The sequence below is a fragment of the Babylonia areolata genome, chromosome 20 (assembly GCF_041734735.1).
Source record: "Babylonia areolata isolate BAREFJ2019XMU chromosome 20, ASM4173473v1, whole genome shotgun sequence".
Classification (NCBI taxonomy): domain Eukaryota; kingdom Metazoa; phylum Mollusca; class Gastropoda; order Neogastropoda; family Buccinidae; genus Babylonia; species Babylonia areolata.
In genome coordinates, this window is record NC_134895.1 from 27,730,395 (window position 1) to 27,750,688 (window position 20,294).

Consider the following 20,294-nt stretch of genomic DNA (forward strand, 5'->3'; position numbering starts at 1 on the left):
CCACCCTGTTTCGCCAGGTAATCATCAAAGACAGTCACCGGCACACAGCAGTGTCACAAGCAATGGCAATGACAGGACAGGGTCGGTTAGCGCTTGCCGTGCACGTGAAAACTATGACTTCATAAACTGTGTTAGTGTTGACGCGGGCTGTCCGCACACGGATTGTTCAAACGATGTTGATTTTGACAGTGTTCACAGGAATGAAGAAGAAAAGGATGAAAATGCGACTAACGATGATAACCATTTTGACACTTTGGTGTTTCAAAGTGTGGATGATAAGCAAAATAAGCCCACAGACAGTGTGGAAAATGCAGGAAATATATCTTTTCTTCATTGGAATATTAGTGGCTTGATTTCAAAGTTAAATGATTCAGAATGTATTGAATATATTTCTTCCTTTGACTTCATTTGTTTAGTGGAAACATTTGTTGAAGAGTTTAAGTCTGATGTGTTTAAAGATCACAGAGTTTATGTCAAACCAGCAGTTAGACTTTCTTCTCGTGGGCGACGATCAGGGGGAGTAATATGTCTCATTAAAAATGAACTTATCCCATATGTACGTTACATCCCTTGTGGCTGTGGTCAATACTTATCATTTGTGCTGGACAGAAAACTGTTTAACATTGATAAAGATATATTATATGTTTGTGCGTATGTGCATCCAGAGAATTCCCCATACTATGTGTCTTTTGATGTCAATAATGGTATTTGTGCACTGGAAGAATGTCTTGTTGACAATGTTTTATCACTTGGTGATGTTTACATATTTATATGTGGTGATATGAACAGCAGAATAGCAAATAATATACCAGATATCACAGATGAAACTGATTTAAATTTTCTGCATAAAAAGTATCTGTCATGCATAGAAATAAACCGCTGTTCTGAAGATGAAACACTGAATTCCTATGGAAAATATCTACTGAACATGTGTAGTAGTCTTGGTTTGTACATATTGAATGGTTTATGTAACGGCGACCGTGATGGACGCTATACATATATATCTGAAACGGGCAGTAATGTAAATGATTATTGTATTGCATCAGTAGACCTTTATGATTTATTTGTTAAGACAAAATGTAGATTACACGTACAAGAGAGGATAGAATCAGATCATCTTCCGCTGGAATTTTGTATTGAGAATATAAATAATGTGACCAAAAAATATGTAGAAAAAGATTTAAATTCATTTATTGAAAATTTTGAATGGAAATCTGATTATACTGAGCATTTTGTAAGTAATATCAAATGTTTTGAAACACAGCGAAAGTTAAATGCAGCGACTCAGTTAATGGACGCAGATGTTGATATGAGGCTGGATATGTTTAATGACATTTTGAAACAGCAAGCGGAATGTATGAAACTTAAGATATTTATTAATCGTGAAAGGGCTGGCAACGATTGGTTTGACCAGGAATGTAAAAGTGAAAGGACCAATTTACGAAGACTTCTGAGAAAGTGTGGGATTACTCGTGACAAAGATGATAAGAATATTTTTTTGTCAGAAAAGAAAGGAATATAAGCATTTGTTAAGAAAAAAGAAAACGCTGCATAATAGTGCAATGCTAATTATGTTGGAAGAATCATCTAAAAATCAAAAAGACTTCTGGCACACTGTCAAAACGTTTTCTCAAAGAAGAGTACAGCATCAGAACAAAATTTCTGTTGATGAGTGGTTTTGCCACTTCAAAAATATTCTTCAAAAAGAGTCTTGTAATGAAGAAACATTTAGTAATAGTATAGATCCTGATGAAACGGGCACGATTTTAGAAAATTATTTTGTAAATGAAGAAATGGTTAACGATTCACATCCTATTTTGGACAGTCCTATTTCGAAAGAAGAAATACTTTTTGCCATCAGAAAACTTAAGACCAATAAAGCTGCCGGTCCAGATCAGATAACTGCAGAAATGTTGAAACATTCGGGAGACTATGTGATAGATTCTTTCTGAAATTGTTTAATAACCTGTTTGAAAAAGGCATATATCCTGAAAGCTGGACTGAATCCATCCTACTGCCATTATATAAGAAAGGGGATATTAATGATACCAATAATTATAGAGAAATTTCATTATCAAATGTTAGTGGTAAAGTTTATAGTTTTATCATTAATAGCAGGTTACAAAATTGGATAGAGCAGAATAATATAACAGGCGAACAACAAGCAGGCTTTAAGAAAGACTACTCTACCATTGATCATGTATTTACTTGACTAGCAGCCATTCAAAAGCAATTTGCTTATAATCGCAAACTTTACGTGGCATTCATTGATTTCGAAAAGGCCTTTGATTCCATTTCGAGAAAATTACTGTGGCCAATTTTGAGAAAAAATGTGGTAAAGGGTAAATTATTTCAGTGTATTAAAAGCATGTATAAGGATGTAAAAGTGAAGGTTAAATGTGGGGCTAAATTTAGTGATTATATATATTGTACTGAGGGAGTTAAGCAGGGCAAAGACACTAGTATCTCTCACTGGGAATTCTAGTGTCTATGGGCAGGGGGATGTCTGTAGTCTGGTGTTGTTTTCTCTTTTCATAAATGAATTAGCGCTAGAGATAATCAATAATGGTAGACATGGTGCAATTTTTTTCAGAATTCCTTGTAGAGCTATTTATACTTCTTTTCGCAGATGATATAGTGTTGCTATCTGAAACTGCCATTGGACTACAAACTCAGTTAAACAGTTTCTACAATGCTGCTGAAAATCTCCAACTGAAAGTAAACATGGAAAAAAGTAACGTAATGGTCTTTCGTAAAGGAGGATTTTTAGCTGCTCATGAAAGATGGTATTATGGTAACCAAAAAATGCATGTTGTAAACACATTTAAATACCTCGGAATTTATTTAACAACAAAGTTGAGTTTCAAATTTACATGTCATGATTTGGCTTCAAAAGCTAAGAAAGCAGTTTTGGGTATTTTGAGCATTTTGTACAAATTTGAAAATAACTATGTAAAGCTTTTTATGAAACTGTTTGATAGCAGGTTACAAAATTGGATAGAGCAGAATAATATAACAGGCGAACAACAAGCAGGCTTTAAGAAAGACTACTCTACCATTGATCATGTATTTACTTTACTAGCAGCCATTCAAAAGCAGTTTGCTTATAATCGCAAACTTTACGTGGCATTCATTGATTTCGAAAAGGCCTTTGATTCCATTTCGAGAAAATTACTGTGGCCAATTTTGAGAAAAAATGTGGTAAAGGGTAAATTATTTCAGTGTATTAAAAGCATGTATAAGGATGTAAAAGTGAAGGTTAAATGTGGGGCTAAATTTAGTGATTATATATATTGTACTGAGGGAGTTAAGCAGGGCAAAGACACTAGTATCTCTCACTGGGAATTCTAGTGTCTATGAGCAGGGGGATGTCTGTAGTCTGGTGTTGTTTTCTCTTTTCATAAATGAATTAGCGCTAGAGATAATCAATAATGGTAGACATGGTGCAATTTTTTTCAGAATTCCTTGTAGAGCTATTTATACTTCTTTTCGCAGATGATATAGTGTTGCTATCTGAAACTGCCATTGGACTACAAACTCAGTTAAACAGTTTCTACAATGCTGCTGAAAATCTCCAACTGAAAGTAAACATGGAAAAAAGTAACGTAATGGTCTTTCGTAAAGGAGGATTTTTAGCTGCTCATGAAAGATGGTATTATGGTAACCAAAAAATGCATGTTGTAAACACATTTAAATACCTCGGAATTTATTTAACAACAAAGTTGAGTTTCAAATTTACATGTCATGATTTGGCTTCAAAAGCTAAGAAAGCAGTTTTGGGTATTTTGAGCATTTTGTACAAATTTGAAAATAACTATGTAAAGCTTTTTATGAAACTGTTTGATGCACAGGTACAACCAATTTTATTATATGGAGTAGCATATGGGGACTTAAGAAAGATTCACAGATAGAAAAACTACATTTGTTTGCTTTAAAAAGATTTCTTGGTGTAAACTGGCGCACTCCAAATGAAATGGTCTATGGAGAGCTGGGAAGATTCCCATTATTTGTGAATTCTTTCGTGAGATGTGTTTCCTACTGGCTAAAATTAACTCGTATGAATGATGAAAGATTGTGTACCTCCTGCCGGAAACGGCATTTCATTGGCTAGCAGACGGCGGTCTAATGGCGAGATGTCGTATCACTGAGTTGTCGTGAAAAACTTTGGCCGAGAAGAGCAAACAGATAGGCCTGGTTTGCATCAGTTTGACATGGTAAGTATATTCAACCAAACTGGGAGTAAAATACAAACTCCTCACATCGGCATGCCACACCCTTGAACTCGAATTCATAAGGATATTGGAATGCCACGCTGTTGAACTCAAATGTATAATGACATCGGCACTGTTTCATTGTTCATGTAAAGTGAGCACGAAGCTTGACTGGCCCTTTAACAGTACTACGGACATAACTGTGAACACGGCATCAACAGAAGCTCAACATAAACACAAGCACAACATCAACACAAGAACATCGCCAACACATTCACACACACACACACACACACACACACACACACCTTCCAGTCGCCTTCTGTTTCACAAACCTTTCCTCGTCCACCACCCTAACCATTCAAAGACCCCCCTTCCTCCCCCCTCCCCCACTCCCCCCCTCTCTTCTGAAACTGTTTATGAGGTCGACCCGTTTGACTCGTCTGTGACGCACGAGGAATGCCAGACTGATCGGCGAGTAAGATGCGCATGCTAACGAGAGAACAAAACGCCGCTGCATCCCCGTCAGCTAGTCATGTCCAATAAAGGATGCTTTTACGATCATACAGTCTTTGATTAATCGTGCTTTCCCGTGGGTTCTTCGGTAAGCTTGAGGGATAGAGGGGAGGGGGGGGGGGAGGCAGAGGAAGAGAAAGTCGCCAGTGGATTATTTACTCAGTTAATATCACAGCGCCTTTTTGAACGGGTGTAATCAAAGAAAATAAAAGGAACAAAACTATATGACTGCATATTAAAGGCCGAGAAAAAAAGAAAGAGAAAGGGACAGATAGACAGACAAACCGACAGACAGAGGGAAAAAATGTCATCTGTGTGTTGTGCAACCAATGAAAACCTTCCATGCGATTCGCTGTTGTCGCTGCTGTGTTTACCCCCCGCGCATGTCCTTTTTCAAGACAACGCTCTTCACACATCTCAGCACTGTGCTTAACAGAGGCAGGAAACGAAAGGGGAAACAGGAAGAAAAAAGAAAGGACAAACGAATCAATCAATCAATCAGTGAAAAAGAAATAAGAAAATATAGAAGTAAAGGATCTCTCTCTCTCTCTCTCTCTCTCTCTCTCTCTCTCTCGTTAAAGGGGGTTACTCTGTGCATTTGACGTGAGAAGACGTACGTTCGTGAGCTCCCGTAAAATTTGTCAAATTTGACATTTTACACTTGTGCCTGACAGTTGAAAATTGGTGTACAAGTACTTAAAAGCAATGCCAGTGTAGCCACTTACTTTTCGAGGTGCCTGTTGTGGTTTCTTGCCTGTATTCGTTGGTTTTATGTTGAAACAGACAACATTTAAAGCCGCCATCAGAGCCAGGAGTGTTGACACTGCGGAACAGGGTGCACGGTGTAATGGTTGGTGTGCTCCTCACTCTTTTGTACCTGGGAAATTTACTTCACCAATGTTGAGATGTAGAGTTGAACCCTGGACCCCTAAAGCAGGACCCGCTCCGACAGACGAGATTGACGAGTGGACAGAGGAGAACCAGCACCGAGCCATCAGAAAGTGAAAAACCGCCAGAAGAGCCAACATTGAGAGACATTATGTCAGTGTTAGGAAGCTTTCGATCAAACTTTGATGACCTGAAAAAAGACATGACTGACATGAGACATGATATGACTGAACTGAAAGACTCCCACGGTGAACTGAGGCAAGAGTTACATGACATGGCACGAGCAGTTCAAGATTTGAAACAAGAAAATGAAACATGAAAAGAAGAAAACAAAAATCTGAAAAAGAAGGTCGAAACCTTAGAATTCAAGACTGATGACCTGGAAGGACGACCCAAACGGAACAACTTGGAATTTCAAGACGTGACAAGAAAACTTGGCAAGACTGTGGTACATGGTAACTGACAAACTTGAAATTTCTGACACAATAGAATTTGACCAGGTACACCGTTTGAACGCTAGTCCTACATCACCCATTATTGCCTGTTGTACCTTTTATAAGGACAAACAAAAAGTATTAAGAGAAAAACGAAAGCTTAAAGGAACCAATCTTTTCATCGGAGAAGACTTTTCAGCTAGAGTAAGGGAAATACGAAGAGAGCTGACACCACACCTCAAGTCTGCCAGAACACAAGGGAAGAAGGTCACCATGGTATTCGATCATCTGGTGATCGATGGGAAGAGGTTCTTTCTAGGTCCCAATGACAACTTGACGGAGGCTACCTAGGGAGTCGGCCGCCCCTGTGGGTCAAAGTTGAATTTCTCTCCGGGTTCGAAAAGGGTCGTGGGCAAAAATTAGGGTTGTCACCGGTTTACTAGCGTGCACATGAACTGAGAATTGTAAAAACGTTGCCTTCCACTGGGGTGTTATGTGACACTGACCTTGTGCATGTGGGTAGGGTGAGAGGGGAACAAGTTGACCGTGTCGGTGACAGTGCGGCACGCACCCAGCCTGCTACAGAGACAGAGTGTGTTGATGACAGAGCACACAGGGTTTTGTTGTCAGGAAATGCTGAACATTCACGTGCCTGTCCAGTTGACGTTGCAAGGCTGAATGTGTCAAGAAAGTGTGTAAATGGCAGTGTGCAGAACGTGTGCGAAGAAAGGTATGAGGACGAGTCTGAAACGGAATCTATCGGACATGAAGAGACAGAACATGCAAACCAGTTATGTGAAAAGTTATATGATTATGCGAATAAATGTGATCGGATGAGAGATAACTGTGTAGAAAGTTCCGTTGAGTGTGAGATGGAGTGTATGGCTGAGATGACTGGGGAAAACTGTGACTGGAATGCTTATGTTTCTGATACTGTTGATGGAAATACAGCTGTGGATTACTCAGTTGTGGATGAATGTGCTGGAGAGGGGATGATTGAGGGAAGGGTGCAGGGTTGTGTTTGGGAATGTAATGAGAACTGGGTGGGGAGGGGTGATTGTGTGGGGTCGGCTTGCTCTGGAAGTGCTGTTAAAACTGAAAATAACGTACCATTTTTGCACTGGAATGTTTGTGGTTTGTTGTCTAAACTTGAAGATGCAGATTTTGTTCAGTTCGTCTCTACTTTTGATTTTATTTGTCTTGTTGTAACCTTCGTTGAAAAGTTTGAATCTTATTTGTTTAAAGAACAAAGTATTTATCACACCGGCAGTTAAGCTGACGCGACAGGGAAGATGTTCGGGTGGAATCATCTGTTTTGTTAGTAATACGCTTATTCCCTATTTGCGACACTGAAGATGATAGTAACTTTTCCATGTCTTTTGTGTTGGATAAAGAATTTTTTCACTTTCCTAATAATGTTCTTCTTCTTTGTGCATATATTCCACCTGATAATTCACCTTATTATTCTGCTTTTGATATTGACAATGGAATAACTATGCTAGAAGAAAATATTGTGAACAAATTGCTTATGTTTGATGATGTTGGTGGAGACCTAAATGCAAGAACTTCTGATAGTTCTCCTGTTCTTTTTGATGACTGTAGTCTACATGAAAACTGTGTGAATGATGATCAAAACATGATAAAAAGATGTTCTCAAGACTCTGTATTAAATTCATATGGTAAGAAACTGTTAGATATGGGCACTGCGTTAAGACTTCGTATTTTGAATGGATTATGTAATGGCGACCGTGAAGGTTGTTACACATTCATTTCTAACCAAAGGTGCGGTGTGAATGATTATTACTTTTCTGTAAATTTGTTCGAGTGTGTAGGTAAGAGTTTTGATGAACATGTTAGCTCATCTTCTATAAACAGAACACAAAAACATAAACGTAGAAAATAGTTTGATAAAATATATGGATTCAAGAAGTATAAAAGAAGATATTGAAGAAGCTGCTGATATGATAGACATTGATGTTGATTTAGCACTAGATAGGTTTCATGAGAAAACAATTTATATAGGTAATGACACACATAGGGAGTGGTTTGACCAAGAATGTAAGTTATCAAGACGGACGGTACGAAGACTTTATAGAAAGTGTGGGCTTACTTTAGATACAGGTGACAGAGATTTGTTTTGCATTGCTAGAAGAGAATATAAAAACCTAATTATAAGGAAAAAGGATTGGAATGAAGCATTAATAAAAGAACTGTTGAATTCTGTTAACTGTCAGAAAACATTTTGGGAAAAAAATGAACAAACTGTCACGAAGAAAAACACAACCACAGACTAACATATCTCTAGAAGACTGGTTTCACCATTTTAGAAATATACTTCAAAAAGATTTTGTAGAGTCAGCTGAACACAACATGTGAGATAAATGAATTTCTAGACAGACCAGTAACAAAGGAAGAAGTTATGTTAGCTATTAGAAAACTGGAGTGTGGTAAATCTTCAGGGCCTGATGGTTTAATTGCTGAATTGTTCAGGAATTCTGGTGAGTTTGTGGTTTTGTTCTTGGTTACGTTGTTTAATTATTTGTTTGATAATGGTGTATATCCAGAAAATTGGAAAGAATCGATAATTTTACCTCTGTTTAAAAAAGGTGATGTGAATGACACGAACAACTATAGAGGCATATCGTTATGTAACATTAGTAGTAAACTGTACAGTTCTGTCATAAACAATAGACTTCAGGAATGGATACACTTAAATGATATAACCAGCGAACACCAAGGTGGCTTTAAAAAAGATCATTCTACAATTGATCATATGTTTGTTTTGTTAGCCGCAATACAGAAACAGTTTGCTAATAATCGGAATTTATATGTTGCCTTTGTAGATTTCGAAAAAGCATTTGACTCAATCTCCAGGAAATTGTTATGGCCTTTTTTGTTAATGAATAGCGTTAGAGGCAAGCTCTATAGATGTATCAAAAGTATGTATAGTGAAGTAAAAGCTAGATTAAGAATTGGAGCCAGGTTATCAGATTATGTGAGCTGTACTTATGGTGTGAAGCAGGGTGATGTCCTTAGTCCTGTTTTGTTTTCTCTTTTCATCAATGAACTTGCATTAGAGATTAGACGGCATGGGTATCATCTGATGTGATAGAATTGTTCATATTGCTTTTTGCTGACGATATTATATCAGTGATAGGGTTGCAAAATCAATTGAATAATTTATATGCTGCAGCAATTAGACTAGAAATGAAAGTAAACATGGATAAAACCAATATTGTTGTATTTCGTAAGGGAGGTTATCTGTCTAGAAATGAAACATGGACTTATGGTAATGATAAAATCAGTGTAGTAAATGCTTATAAGTATCTTGGTATTTTCTTTTCAACTAGGTTAAGTTTTAGTTTCGCTTGTCGGGATTTAATGAACAGAGCAAAGAGAGCTTCATTAATTATTCTCCATATTATGTATCAGTTTAACTGTGATTCATTTAATATTTTTACAAAGCTTTTTGATTCGCAAGTACAACCGATATTACAGTATGGTGCTGAAATATGGGCATTTGAAAATGGTAGTGATGTTGAAAAAAATCATCTTTTTGCTATAAAACGTTATTTTAATGTTGATAATCGAACACCTAATGACTTTGTCTATGGAGAACTCGGAAGATACCCAATTTATTTGAATTCGTATGTAAAGTGTGTGAGTTATTGGCCGAAGTTAACAAGGATGGACAATGACAGGTTACCTTGCAAAGCATATAAAGTATTGTTAAGCTTAGATAATAATGGCAAAATGACGTGGGTGACTAACATACGTAAATGTTTGTATACATTCGGCTTTGCATATGTTTGGGATAATCAGGGCGTTGAAAGTATTAGCGGATTTCTTAAATGTTTCAAGCAAAGAATTAGTGATTGTAGGTGGCAGGATTGGCACGATCATATCCAGACTAGTGATAGATTTTTAGAATACAGAATGTTTAAGATTGGTAATAACGTGGAACAATATATTTTGATCAATATAAACAGATATGTCAGAAGTGCATTAATTAAATTCAGATTTGGTGTGTCAGATATAACCTGCCATCGATACAGATATAAGGGTAAAAGTTCAATGAATGTTTTATGTCGTTTGTGTAATGCAGCTGAAGAAAACGAAATCCATATTTTTGACTCACTTGTGTAAACAAAGTGAGTCTATGTTTTAACCCGGTGTTCGGTTGTCTGTGTGTGTGTGTGTGTCCGTGGTAAACTTTAACATTGCCATTTTATCTGCAAATACTTTGTCAGTTGATACCAAATTAGGCATAAAAATAGGAAAAATTCAGTTCTTTCCAGTCATCTTGTTTAAAACAGTATTGCACCTCTGGGATGGGCACAAAAAAATTAAAATGTTTTTTAAAAAGCCAAATTATGTGCAAACTGCATTTACTGTTATATTTATATATTTTTTTTTTATTCTCTAAACTTGACACTTTGATATGATATTCTGACACAACAACAGCAGTCATTTTTATCATTTTTTACAATAAAAAGCTTGTGTGTTTTACTCTCAGTGTACAGGGCTTTCACTATGTTCATTCGCCCAAGTGGTCTTTTTTGGAAAATACTAAAATCAATACGACGAGTGGACTTTATAGATCTATTGGCTGAGCCCTGAAGGTCATGGGCAAAAATGAATTGCGTACACATATTTATACATATTCAAAACGCGTGCTCATATTCTTCGCGAACGCGAACGACGCCATTTTGTTTCAAGTTGTTGACCTGCCCGTTCAATCCTATATTCAATCAACAACACACGATAACATGTGATGGAAAGTTGGAGAAGGAGACTGCTAAATATTTATTCAGACAAAGATTTGTGAACGCCTCATCACTTACTGGATTATGCCCCAAACTGCCATAAAAAATATCCATAGAATCAGTCGGAATTCACAGTTAAAAATAATAAACCATGAGAGTTAATACCCTTGAATTGATGAAACGCAAAAATTTCCAGTCTTGACTTTTCTCAAAATGAAGTCCTTTTCACTTCATACAACGTTTAAAAGTACTTGTACTGGGCTCTACATGTTATTAGTTTAACAAAATACTCAATTTTCATATCAACTTTAAAACTATAAAACTAGAATGAACATAAAAGAGAAATTGAATCGACCGTGTCAACCGGGTGTAACTAAACTTGTACATCTATCTAGATTCAGAGAAAACGGCTAAATGTTGCAGTGTCATTGTGGCGATAGCCACATCTCCTTTACCGCGGACTTAAAAAGAATTTTTATTTGTCCTTAAAGATTTTTTGAATGCCGAAGCTTTATAATAACAAATACAGAACACATTTTAATGATTAGATTTTTTTTTAAAGTGCATCACAAGTGAGTCTTGAAGGCCTTGCCTCTCTTGTGTTCTGTTGTTCTGTCTTGCATGATATAAGGATAAAACTGATTGAACACAAGGATTATCAAAACCCATGTGTTTTTAGATTGAATCTACTTATGACATCCAGAAATGAAACTGTCTTGACTAACTTGGTTTTATTTGTCTACAAAGCACTGAGGCTACTCTATATTTGTACAACTTAGAATGTAAGCATGTGTCACGTGTTATACTATTTTTGTTTACATTTGTTTAGAATGCATGTTCATATTATAAATATTCTCTGTGTACAATTATGTATACCCCCTTCAGACAGGGGCCGTGGCCGAATCTGAATAACATATTCGCATTCGCATTCTCTCTCGTTAAACATGTGAGGAAAATGAATGCAAATATTGATGAAGTATTGCTGTTTATCCTTAATGTGGCCAAGCGGGCTATGCTTGCTCCAATACTTGCCTCACGCAGAAGCTGTATTAGCTTGCCTCACGCACAAGCTGTATTAGCAGACGACAGTTTTCGCAACTAACCCACGCGTAGAATGTGTGACGTCACTCCGCTTACATCATTTTGTCCTCTTCGCCAGACAACCTACTCACGGCTCGACCAGTGTCGCATCGCGGTACGTCATTGGCTGAGCGGAAACTTGTGTTTCTCCACCACAAATTACAGTTACAAATTTATCTTAAAAAACCAACACTTCATTTTATACTCATTATAAAATAGGTGTTGAGCTCTTACTTTTGCAACTTATCCGACGTAAATCGGTTCAGGAATCATTTATAAATCTGTCACTAAACACCTGGTAAAAAACACAGTTACAGTTGTCATCAGATTTGGCCTGATTAGTGACAATCTGCTTGCAGCACACGTGACGGTCTTTGCAGTCCGCTTAACGTGCATAAATTGGCACAGTGAGTGATGAGTGGTCATTTCATACCTGGTCAGTCATCTGACCAGAGCTGCTCTCTCTCTCTTGCTGCGTCGCGGGCAGTGTGAGTGTGTCGTGTGTGTTCTCACAACGGCTAACATCTCGCAACGTATCGCTTTGTCTTCTCTTCTTAGGTCTTCTCTTTTATGTCTTCTTCTGTTCTTCTTTATTTCTTCACTTTAGTTTATAACTATTGTAAATAAAACAATAGAAAAACCCATTTGTGACTGGCCTCTATATATTCCTGGCCTGTGTATCGGAATTTTTCTTCTCTATCTTTTAGTACAGTAAATCATAATTAGTTAAGTCTTTTGTGCCGTCCGTACCCTATTATAACCACTCGGTACACAGCTACATTAATAAAGAATTGTTTCATTTGCTTAATGATAGTTTGTACGTGTGTGGCTATGTTCATCCGGTAAAGTCCCCTTTTTATTCTGTGTTCAACACAGATAATGGCATATACCTTTTTATATTTTGATGAAAAAATTCTGCATTAGAGTTTGCTGATTTCAATGGTAGAACTGCCGATTTTAACAAAGAATTTAAAAGATTTTAATGGCGTGATAAACTTGATTTGGTTAAAATGAGCAGACGCTCTGAAACCATGATTCTAAATTCTTTCGGTAAAAGTTGGATATGTGTAATGCTTTAGGTTTAAAGTATCCCAAATGGTGTATGTGATGGTGACAGCAATGGTCATCACACATAAACGAATTATGTGATACAGGTAACTGCTAATTGCATCGTTTGACAATAGTCATACGGATGAGACGATAAACCGAGGTCCCATGTGCAGCATGCCATCAAGATTACCGGGGCGGATCTACTTTCTCTAGACGACATATATTATAAGCGGCTTCTAAAAAAAATTTTAAAAAAATCAATCAGCCTGGACGAATCACATCCAGCTTTTGGGATTTTCGAGATGCTCCTTCGAAGCGGTTAATGCCCTGCCCCTCGAACAAATCCAGTATGATTATAGAAAATTGTGCAATCAGCAACCATTTACATGAGCCCAGTCTAGTCCATATGTCCTGTGTAATGTGCGGCTTGTGTGTGCGTGTGTGCGCGTGTGTGTGTGTGTGCGTGTGAGTGTGAGTGTGCATGCACAAGTTCTTATATTGATATGCACATGTATGTGCTTAAATCTCTACTTTATCTGTGTCTGAAAATGATTGTCGATTTATTTTTGGACTTATATATATATATATATATATATATATATATATATATATATATATATACTATCCCCCACAACATTCCTTGTGACCCTGGTACACTTGGTAATAAAGACATATTCTATTCCATTCTATTCTATCTTCGGACCATGAGTACAGACCTGAAGAACTTTACCTTAGGGGCGTCAGCTCATTAAAGCCCACCCAGTAAAGAATTCTGCTAGTCTGTCTGAGCGAGGAGGTGAATAATGATAATAACAATACTGATAATAATTATAGTATTATATGTATTTTTATATAGTGCCTTTATCTCTAAGAGCTCAGGGCGCTTTAGATGAAAGAAAAATATTACAAATTACATAAATCATTCATGACCACTCGTTCTCAAAACACGCCCCCCGCCCCCCCCCCCCCTCCCCCTGCTCCCCCCTCCCCCCACATTCCCTTTCCCGCTCTTCATACATCCAAAGAGAGATGACATGGGTGTTGTTGGAGAACAAGGAAGCTGAGAGTGCTTATTGATAGGTTTTATAAAGATGAGTTTTTAGTGATGAGCGAAAACCAGAGACAGAATCAGATGGACGGATATGAGGAAGGTTGTTCAAGATGTGAAGAGCAGCAAAGAAGAAAGAACGTTCACCATAGGTTCTTGTATTAACACGAGGAAGTTTCAGTCAGCGGAAGAGCGGAGATTTCTTGAGGGAGTGTAAACACTGATAAGGTCAGAAAGATATGTAGGTCCTGCGGAGTGGAAAGCAGAATAGCAGAGACACGCAACTTTGTATTCAATTCTCGCTTCAGTGGGGAGCCAGTGTAGAGTGCAGAGGTGGGTAGAAATATGATCAGTGCGTGGTACTCAGAGAGTCAGTCATTGTTTTGAAGTTTTTGACTTTGCTGAAGAAGATTATGTAGACAGCCTATGAGAAGAGAATTACAGTAGCCGATTCGTGACAGCACAAAAGCAGAAATAAAAGTTTTAGTAGTTTCAAAAGAAAGGCGCTGACAGATAGATTTGATGCGACGAAGTTCACAATTGACTATGCGGGTCAGATTTATTACCTGAGTGTGCATGCTGAGTGAGTCAAGAATGACTCCAAGGTTCCTTGCTGATTTAGAAAACAGAACTGCGGCATCACCAACTACAATAGAGGCAGGAAAAGAAGTAGATGTGGACATTCTTGCAGAGGAAATAATCATAGCTTCAGTTTTGTCATCATTTGATTTTAGTTTGTTGAATGTCATCCAGGATTTAACATCAAGAATACAAGAGAAATGGAAGATGTCATTTCGCCCGGACAAATGTGAAGTCCTGCACTTTGGCAAGAAATGGAAAACAACGTACCATCTGCGTGATCACCCACTAAAATCCTCCAGTGAAGCCAAGTACTTCGGTGTCACGATCTCCACCGACCTCAGCTGGAATAAACACACCAACAACGTAGCAAGCAAAGCCAACAAGACCTTAGGCTTTCTTCCCCGAAATCTGAAGACCAGCGCCATCTCGATCAAAGACTGCGGTTTTAAGGCCTTAGTACGACCCCAGCTTGAATATGCCTGCCAGATCTGGGATCCGTACTGAGTAAACAACACACAGACCTTAGAGAAAGTCCAAAGAAGGGCCGCCCGCTGGGTGGTAAATAGCTACCGTCAATCGTCCAGCGTAGAAGAAATGCTACAACAGTTACACCAGCTAAGCTGGGCACCACTAGAAGAACGACGAAAGAGATCCCGCCTGATAACGATGCACACGTTCCGCCATGGACACCACGCGAGCACCAGCTTTTCAGAAGCCCAAGCACAACGCCAGGCACTCCCACGATCAACAGTACACACGGGAAACCTGGTACAGGGAATACAGGAAATTTTCCTTCTTTCCCCGCACTACCAGGGAGTACAACAAGCTCCCGTCTGAGGCAATATCAGCCTCGGCGGAGAGCCTCCAATCCTACTTCTGACCTCCCCGCCCCTCTCCCCTCCCCCCACCCCCCAAGCCACTCCCCCAACTCCTAAATTCCTTCCCACCCACAACAAAGTACGGCCTACCAACACTGTCTAGAGGTCGGAAAAAGAGGTGGGTGGCCCCAGCCCCCTTGTCCGGTCCCCTTAGTTAGGCACTGACAACCCAAACAAACCCCACAACACAACAGCAAACCGGAACCTTTGTAAATGCCATAATCTTCAACTTGATGAAGGCGGGCAGACACGAAAGAAGAAGGTCAGGTTTGATCTGAAGTGACAGGGTTATATGGTTTGGGGGTACGGTTCGTGGTCACTCGTTGTTCGGGTGTATGATGATATTGTACTCTGTGTGTCTCTGTCTCTCTCTTTGTCTGTCTCTGTCTGTCTGTTTCTCTCTTCCTCTCATCCAGTCTGTTTTCTTATTCTTTTTTTGCTGACAGTGCAGGATTTGTGCCTGGATGAAATAAAATCGTAATATGAAAAAAAAAAAAAGTATGATGATATAATAATACGTGAAAATTGTCCAAACAGATAAGCCGAAACTTCACTTTGATTAGCATGGCCGTGGCACCGCGTTCCACTCCACACACGACTCCCCATCTCTGGAACAGTCTGGCCTTGAAATTCACTCCACAACAGCGGGAGCATGGCTGCCAATGCAGGAATTGTAGGTAGGTGCAATGTTGTAAATTGAACGTGTATGCTGGGCAGGTGTGTGTGGGTGTACCACGTGCATATAGTATTGAGCACGGAGGAATGTTACTCTCTCTCTCTCTCTCTCTCTCTCTCTCTCTCTGTGAGCGCGCGTATGGAGGGGAGCGCGCGTATGGAGGGGTGGGTGTATGTAGTGTATATGTGTGTGTCGGGTGAGGGGATGTCATTAGACATCGTGGGACTGCCTCAAGTCCTTGACTATAGAAAGCAGCACTCCCAGGGGTCAAATGACAGAAACGTTGGAGAGCACTGCACTGCATGATGATGTTGAGCAGAACAGAACACAACTTAAAATGTCTCAGGTTAGATGCAAGCCTTGGTTTCCTGAATGAAAGGACAGGGGATTCGCTTGAGGCAGGTTTAGTGGGAAATTGAAAGTATGATGACAAAAACACGATAGATCATGGAGCTGTTAATCATTGGTGGAGAGAGGGAGAGAGGCGGGAGGGGGAGGGAGGGGGGGGGATCAATGCGATCAGTCATTTGAACTTCAGGAGCAGAATGAAAAGACCACGATCATGAAAACGTTATAAAGGGGTGATAGGGTAAGGGGGCCAAAGGATTGGGGGTGAACTGGTGAGAGGTCTGGAGACAGTTGATCCTCGACCTTGTTTACTGGATGACAGCAGGGCACGTGGTGATTGGAGAGCAGAGCTGATATGGCAAGAAAATGATCAACTCTTGCACGCTGTTTACCGACTATCTTAATTTGTTATTATTATTATTTTCATTATTTTTATTATTACCATTACCTTGTTAAGCTGAACAAGAGAATGAATGAATTAATCTTAATTTTCCAACGGTGAAGATATTAGCACTTTGGCCGACTTACACATCTGCCGTTGTTCAAAGAGTTTCAAGTTTCAAGTTTTAATTATCCTTTCAATCTTATTGGACTATGGAGGAGACAATTACTTTTTAGGAACATTTTTAGGAACATATCTATTTCGTAACTGATCATAATTGGGACATTCCTTTATAAAATGAAACTCATCCCCAATTACAGACATGCTACAAACGTTACAAAGCTGTAACTCTCGTGGTATGCCTTTGTCTCCCTGCTTCTGTTTCCAGCTTGTGATTACTACTTCGAAATCTGAAGAAGCTGATAACGTAATTATCGGGCACTTGACTTATATATTTTTCTCTACCAAATTCACTTTTGAAATTTCGGCAACACAGACAACTGTAAAGTATTCTTGCGTTTCAACACAAACTGATGAGAAAAATAGGGCTAGTTTCTCGGAAGACCACCCGTCTACATCGTCGTTGCGGTCGTCTGGTGGCCAACGTGGCGTCCATCCGCCAACATCGTCGTTGCGGTCGGCTGGCAGTCAACATGTCGACCATCAGTCAACATCGTCAGCTGGTGGTAGGCATGGCAACAATTCGTCAACATCGTCGAAGCAGTCGGCTGGAGGTGGACCTTACATCAACATCATCAATGCAGGCAGCTGGTGGTCAGCGTGGCAACTATATCCTAACATATTAACTGTTTAGTTTGTAAGCAGAAGCTAATGACCTTTTGCATTCAAATGAAAATATGATTTATGGCAAAAACAAATAAGAAAAATATTAAATGTGAAATTTCTTTCATGCAGTGGAATTGCAGATCCATTGCTTCTAATCTAGATTATTTACATGAATATCTTGGTCAAAACAACCATCAAGTTTTACTTTTACAGTCCTCAAATGTAACTAAAGGTAAATTACCTTCTTTAAAAGGATATTATTTTCCTCCTTTGTATCACACAGACCGTTCTGAAAGGGTTACCACGGCATTATATGTTGTGGTCTTAATTATGAGTTCATTGCCTCCCCTGTCCCCGAAGATATTATTGATGTTTCAGCTACAGGTGCCAAGATTAAGATAAATGATTTAGTCATAAATTTCCTTTCTGTTTATTTTAAAAATGGTCCTTCTGATTCAAACTCAAACTGGCGTCTGAATTTGGTAAAAGAAAATGAACAATGGGTTGTCGGTGGAGACTTTAACGCCCATGCTCCCTTTTTGGGGAAAAAAAGTGAGACGATCACTAATTCTCATCTCGTTGAAAATCTAGTAAAGTCCTCTCTATATCTTTTAAATGATGACAGTATAACAAGAATTCCTGATGTATCAAGCCATAAGGCTTCGTCAATTGATTTGACACTTGTTACGTCAGACTTAGCAAAAGTTAGTACCTGGGTTGTAGAAGATGATGCACTAGGCAGTGATCATTTACCAGTTATTCTTAAACTTTAAAAAAAAAAAATCTAAATCTAACGATGTAAGTAATAATGCAATTCCAAAGTTCTACTGCAAACAGGCTGATTGGGGAAAATGTCAATCCTTTCTTTCAAGCCGAAACTTAGATAAAATTGAGGATTTAGACGTTGATATATTTTATGAAAAATTTACTAAAACAATCATTGAAGCAGCTGAATTATCAATTCCAAAAAGAACACCCGCCAGAAAAGGAAAACATAGTGGTAATATTTGGTGGAATCAAGCGTGTGCACAGGCTGTTGAACTTAAAAAGAAGACTTTTAAACAATGGTTAAAGGATAGTAAGGAATTTAAAAAAATGATAAGAACACGGAGATTGACAAGCAAAGACTAAGGGACAGAGTGGAGCAATCCCATGAAGAAATGAGGAAAGCCAAAAATCATTGCAACAGAGTTCTTGCTCAAGTCAAAAGACAATATTGGTCTAATTATTGTATTCAAGAAGTTTCAATTTACAAAGATACAAAGAAGGTATGGAAGAAAATTAAGGATTGAAAAATGGGATATCTTTTCAGGAATATCCTATAAAAGTTAATGGGAAATGTTTCCCCACCTCTTTAGAAAAAGCAGAAACGTTTGCAGATATGTTTGCCAAAACATGCAACGATGATGGATTAACACCCGAACAGGTGGCTGTCAGAATTAATAGTGAATCAAATGAACAATATAAGGAACCAGCTCCTAATAATGACATATTTATAAATGCTCCACTTACTTCTAAAGAAGTTGAAGATGTAATTGCGTCATTTGGAAATTTAAAAAAAGTAGCTGTATGTTATGATGGTATTTCGTACACCATGATCATCCATCTTCCTAAAGAATGGTGCAAGCTTCTTCATACACCATATGCGAAATGTTGGTAAACAGGCAAAACACCTTGTATATGGAAAAAAAAAAGCTATCATTACTCCCATACTTAAATCAGCTAAACCACGATCAGACACATCGAGTTATAGACCCATATCCCTAACATCGCACGTTGGAAAAATCTTGGAGAAAATCATATTGATGGGGCTAACATATTATTCTGATAAAAATAGAATTATTCTGATTGCACAGGCCGGATTCAGAAAGGGCAGATCTACTTTAGATCACCTAGTAAAACTAATAACAAACATAAAACAACAGTTTTCAAAGAGAAAGAGTGTTTTGGCCACGTTCTTTGATGTACAAAAAGCTTATGACCGCATTTGGCATGCCAGACTACTGTTTAAGCTACAGAAAATTGGGTTCAGTGGCAACGTATACAGGTATATAAAATCTCTTTTGACAGAAAGAAGCATCATCACTAAAGTTGGGCAATTATTGTCGTCTTCAAGATCAATTAACATGGGCATTCCGCAAGGGTCTATAATTTCCCCACTTCTGTTCAACATAATGTTGTATGATTTGCCAAAATATTTGTCTAAAACTATAAATCTCGCCCAATATGCTGATGATATAGCAGTTTGGATGAACGTAACTTTGCGAAAGAAAACGAGCCTGCGTTATATCAATCACATTAACGATTTATATCAATCAGAACTTGATAAATTAAACATTTATATGTAAGATAATGGATTACAGTTTTCAACTGAAAAGACACACAGATACTTTTTTTAATAATGGTGCTGCCCCCCCAAAATTACCAACTTTTCATCTTGACGGAAGATAACTCTTCTACAAATCTGAGGTCAAATGCCTTGCTGTTTATTTTACTCCAAAGCTAAATTGGAAGAAACATTTAGAAAACGAGATCAAAAGCAATGAAAAGCTTAAATTTTCTTAAATCGTCAGTAAACAGCCTTGGGATTAAGATTCAAAAACACTTATTCATCTCGCTACTGCACTGGTAAGATCTAGATTGACGTAT

At 38.3% G+C, this 20,294-nt stretch overlaps 1 protein-coding gene across 2 annotated transcripts in view; it reads left to right on the forward strand.

Annotated features, from left to right (window-relative positions):
- Positions 1–20,294, forward strand: part of LOC143295366 (uncharacterized) — a 378,847-nt gene that overhangs the window by 187,982 nt on the left and 170,571 nt on the right. For both annotated transcript variants that reach the window (XM_076607023.1, XM_076607024.1), the window contains exon 3: positions 15,991–16,130. The gene's annotated coding sequence lies outside the window, so the exon portion shown is untranslated. The remainder of the gene's footprint in view (positions 1–15,990; positions 16,131–20,294) is intronic.